Here is a 5,175-nt window from a genome sequence, read left to right on the forward strand (position 1 = left end):
GAATGACTGAATTGCAGTATAGACTCTATTTCATTTTTCGGGATGCAACGCCGAATCATTTGATCAGAACAGTACTTCCATAAGTAAGGTTCATCCCACACATAATATTTTGCCTCTTTCTTCAACTTATCCTTCTCATGCCTAGTGAAATCCTCTGGAACAACACCTGCAACCATGTAATTCACTAAGTCAGCATACCATGGTGTTAACATATTAATGCTAAACAAATGCTCATCCGGGAATTCGTCTTTGAGCGGTTCACTGTCCCCCCGGTGAAAGGAGTCGACTGAGATGGTCAGCGACTAAATTTTCAGACCCTTTTTTATCGCGTATCTCGAGATCGAACTCTTGTAACAAGAGAATCCACCTAATTAGGCGGGGCTTAGCATCCTTCTTCGCCAATAAGTATCGTAATGCTGCGTGGTCAGAAAAAACAATTACTTTAGTGCCTAATAGATATGAACGAAATTTTTCTAAGGCAAAAACAATGGATAAAAGTTCTCTCTCTGTGGTCGAATAATTGCACTGAGCATTGTCGAGCGTCTTCGAAGCATAGTAAATGACACGAGGCAGCTTGTCGATCTTCTGCCCGAGAACAGCTCCGATCGCATAACTGCTAGCGTCGCACATGATCTCAAAGGGGTGATCCCAATTAGGGGGTTGGATTATCGGTGCTGACACTAGCCTCTCTTTAAGTTCATTGAATGCATCTTTACAAGCCTGATCAAACTCGAACGCCACATCCTTTTGCAAGAGTTTACACATGGGCTGTGTAATTTTGGAAAAATCTCTGATGAATCGCCGGTAGAAACCTGCGTGGCCAAGAAAAGAACGAACCTCCCGGACGCTCCCGGGGTAAGGTAAAGACTGAATAACATCTATTTTCGCCTTATCAACCTCAATACCTTTAGATGACACAACGTGACCTAAAATTAGACTCTGATCAACCATAAAGTGACACTTTTCATAATTCAAAACCAGATTAAATTCAAGACATCGTTTTAGGACTCTATCAAGGTTAGCCAGGCATTCATCAAAAGAGTTCCCATACACTATAAAATCGTCCATGAAAACCTCAATAATTTTCTCAACATAGTCAGAAAAAATGCTTACCATACATCGCTGGAACGTCGCGGGGGCGTTACAAAGCCCGAATGGCATTCGTCGATAGGCGAACGTACCGAAAGGGCAGGTGAAAGTAGTTTTCTCCTGATCTTCGGGTGCCATAAGAATTTGGTAAAAACCCGAGTAACCATCCACGTTGCAATAGTATCTCTTTCCGGATAATCGTTCCAACATCTGATCGATAAAAGGAAGTGGGAAATGGTCCTTTCTAGTTTCAGCATTTAACCTCCGGTAATCGATGCAAACTCTCCATCCATTTTGTACTCGTGTAGGCACCATCTCTCCTTTTTCATTCTGAATCACCGTGATCCCTGTTTTCTTGGGTACCACTTGAACCGGGCTGACCCACTTGCTGTCCGAGATCGCGAAAATTACTTTGGCATCGAGCATCTTCTGGATTTCTTTCTTTACTACCTCCATCATGGGTGGGTTAAGCCGTCGTTGTGCCTGACGTTTTGGGGTCGCACCTTCTTCAAGATGAATTTTGTGCATACAAGTTGACGGACTTATCCCTTTTATATCAGCAATGGTCCATCTGATAGCTTCTTTATTCCGCCTTAGAACTTCAATCAACTGTCCCTCTTCCCCCGAAGTCAATTTATTGGAAACTATCACCGGTAATGTATTTTCAGTCCCCAAATAAGCATACTTCAGGTGTTCGGGCAGCACTTTCAGTTCCAATTTCGGTGCCTGCACAATAGAAGGTAAAGGGCGCTCATTAGCCTCAATTGATTTCACATGGTACATGTTTCTTACCTGCTGATCAGATTTTTCCAGAGCTTCAACAATTTCTCTGATGCTCTCTTCCATATCATCGCTATCCATCGTTAGACTTTCGCTTAGGGCAACCTGCAACTCATCTTCCCCACTTAATTCAAGCAAATTTTGAGTGACAGGTTCAATTGCATCAATACCACAAACAGAAGATATATCATTTGGATATTTCATGGCATCATACACATTAAATTTCACAACCTTACCGTCAAACTCCATTGTTAGGGTTCCTTTGTGCACATCAATTTTAGTTCTAGAAGTGGTAAGAAAGGGTCTCCCGAGTAAAATTTCGGATGATTCTAGAGAATTATCATCATCCGTCATATCTAACACATAAAAATCAGCGGGAAAGACCAAATCATTAACTTGAACTAAAACATCTTCTAGGACGCCCTTAGGATAAACTAATGCCCTATTTGCTAGTTGAATGACTACTCTAGTCTCTTCTAACGGTCCAACATTTAGGGACAAATAAAGAGATAAAGGCATAACATTAATTGATGCACCTAAGTCGCACATTGCTCTTTTAATGCTAGTTTTACCGATTGAACAAGAGATAGCAAACATTCCCCTATCGTTGCATTTTTGTGGCATTTTTCTTTGCAAAACAGCGGACACGTTTCCTCCCACAATTATTTTCTCATAACCAGCCAACTTGGTTTTATTAACACACAATTCTTTGAGGAATTTCGCATAGCGGGGTACACTTTTAATTGCATTGAGTAAAGGAATGTTTACCTCAACCTTCTGAAAGATTTCAAAGATGTCTCGGTCCTCTTTTTCTTTCTTAGATTTAGACAGCCTAGGAGGGAAAGGAGGTTGAATTACCAAAGGTACGGGTTGGGTTGCTTCTCTTTGTGCATCTTGCTTAAGCTCTCTTTCTTTTTCGGCTTTCCCCTTTCTTGTCGATTCTGATTTTACAGCAGGGGGGTGTTCTATTTCTTTTCCGTTCCTCAAAAGAATGGCGCTCACATTCGGTCTGGGATTAACCACCGTTTGTGACGGTAACTTCCCTTGGGACTGCAGACTGCTGATCGAGGTTTCCATTTGACTCATCTGCTTTTCCAGGTTCTGAATGCTAGCCTTCGTCTCTTGCTGAAATAACTTCGTATCCTGCTGAAATTGTTGAGTGTTAGAAGCTAAAGATTGAACGATTTCATCAATGGTTAAACCTTGTTTTTGGCTTGAGTTGTGTTGCGGTCTTGGTGGGTAATTTGGGTGTGGTCCATAGCTAAAATTAGGATGATCACGCCACCCGGAATTGTAAGTATTGGAGTACGGATCGTACTTCCATTGAGTTTGTCCCTGATGTCCACCAATGGCATTCACTTGTTCGGTTGGCCCTTCTTCTTGCAATGTTGGGCATTTATCAGTAGCATGTCCTTAAACCGAGCAAATACTGCATGCTTTAACCTGCATAACTTTACCTGCGACCATATTTTGAACAAGAGATGTTAGAGTATTAAGTTTTTCTTCAATGGCAGCGTTACCTACCTCATACACCTTTCTTGTCGGCTCTTGAGTTTTTCCGAACTGCTGAGACGTGGCAGCCATCCCTTAGATCAGCCCTCTTGCTATGGTTGGTGTTTTGTCAAGAAGACAACCCCCACTCGCAACATCGATCATCTTCCTCTCCATGTTCGACATCCCTTCGTAAAAGTACTGAAGGAGGGAATGCTCTGTTATTCCATGTTGCGGGCAACTTGCACACAACTTTTTGAAACGCTCCCAATAATCATGAAGAGTTTCAACATCTTTTTGTCGAATTCCACTGATTTCTCTTCTAATCACTGCTGCTCGGGATGCGGGAAAATACTTTTCTAAGAACCGTTCCTCCAATTGCACCCATGTAGTAATGGAACCCGGAGGTAAATTAAGTAGCCAATCCTTAGCCGATTCAGCCAATGAGAAGGGAAAGGCCCTTAATTTAACTTGCTCTTCAGTCACGCCTTATGGTCTCATACCCGAACAAACTATATGGAACTCTTTAAGGTGTTTATGCGGATTCTCACTTTCCATACCATGGAATTTGGGCAGCAGATGAATCAGTCCCGATTTCAGTTCGAAAGCGGCTTCCAAAGCCGGGTATTGTATAGGAAGTGGTTGATTATTTGCAGGAGGGGCAGCCAACTGTCTCAAAGTTCGTTCCGCCATCTCTTCCTCTTCACTCTCACTACTGTTTTTCACGTCTTCCTCTGACTCGCTAGTGAAAAGTTGATCAATCGTTATGTCGTCCAGGTTGGATTTTGATGTTTCTGCAGCAAACGACTTCCTTAGCTTTGTTCCTTTCTGCAATCTTCGGATGGTCCTCTCAATTTCTGGATCAAATAACAGCCTTCCCGAAGAGTCAGATCTGGTCATCAATAAAATTAAATCAGTTAGAATAATCCCCAGCAACGGTGCCAAAATTTGATGGGCGTCGAGACCACCAAAAATAATTCAACTTTCCAGTGACAAACTAATTTGTAGATAGGACAAGTGGAGATCGTACCCAAGAGATTATTCAACAAATCGAATAATAATGACAACCGATTAACAAAAAGTAAAATTGGGGGTTTTGAATTGTGAAGATTAATTATGCTAATTAAAACTGAAATATGAATAAAAGAAATTGAATAAATTAAATCAATGGGTGAAAACTTCGGTCAAGGGAGATTCTCGCAAGCTAAGCAGTTTATTTTCTATCGATCATGGGCCGTGAAATATATTCTTAATTAAAGTAATCCGAACTAGTTATAATCGTTCCTTATTCACTCCCGATCTTATCTTTCCTTAATTTATAAGGTTAATCCAAGTATTCCTAACGATTAACCTCTTTTCAATTAGACAGTTCCTCCTTAGCGGTAGGAATTTAATCAATCGAAAGCGTTAAAACCTAGAAAGACCTAGTCTAAGTTAACCGGATTCTTAGCGACTCCGATTTAAACCAATTTACACATTCATACGCTTAATCTTGTTAAAATATTCAGATGATCACAAATCTTATCTTCTAGCATTAATCGATTGAAGGAAAAAGTGAAGACCCGGCCGGATTCTTACCTGAGCTTTCAATGGATGCCTGATTTTATAGATTAATAAATGTGCAAACAGATTATAATCACAAGAAATAAAAATGAAGATCAACGATCTCATGATAGAGAATAAAAGCTCGCCTTTGATTCAATCCCTTAACCGAATAAGAATTTAGCTACTCATAACCATGGAACTTGGCTATGATAGCTTTACAAAACCTGGAAGATAAACGAATTCTGCCTGTTCTGGAATTCGAAACGAGCT

The 5,175-nt window shown here is 40.8% G+C and overlaps 1 non-coding gene across 1 annotated transcript; it reads left to right on the forward strand.

Moving 5' to 3' along the window:
- Positions 1 to 3,583: 3,583 nt before the first annotated feature.
- LOC136201741 (small nucleolar RNA R71) lies at positions 3,584 to 3,690 on the forward strand. Its single transcript, XR_010674082.1, has one exon. It is a non-coding gene; the product is annotated as a small nucleolar RNA R71 (small nucleolar RNA).
- Positions 3,691 to 5,175: the final 1,485 nt, after the last annotated feature.

The sequence above is a fragment of the Euphorbia lathyris genome, chromosome 7 (assembly GCF_963576675.1).
Source record: "Euphorbia lathyris chromosome 7, ddEupLath1.1, whole genome shotgun sequence".
Taxonomy (NCBI): domain Eukaryota; kingdom Viridiplantae; phylum Streptophyta; class Magnoliopsida; order Malpighiales; family Euphorbiaceae; genus Euphorbia; species Euphorbia lathyris.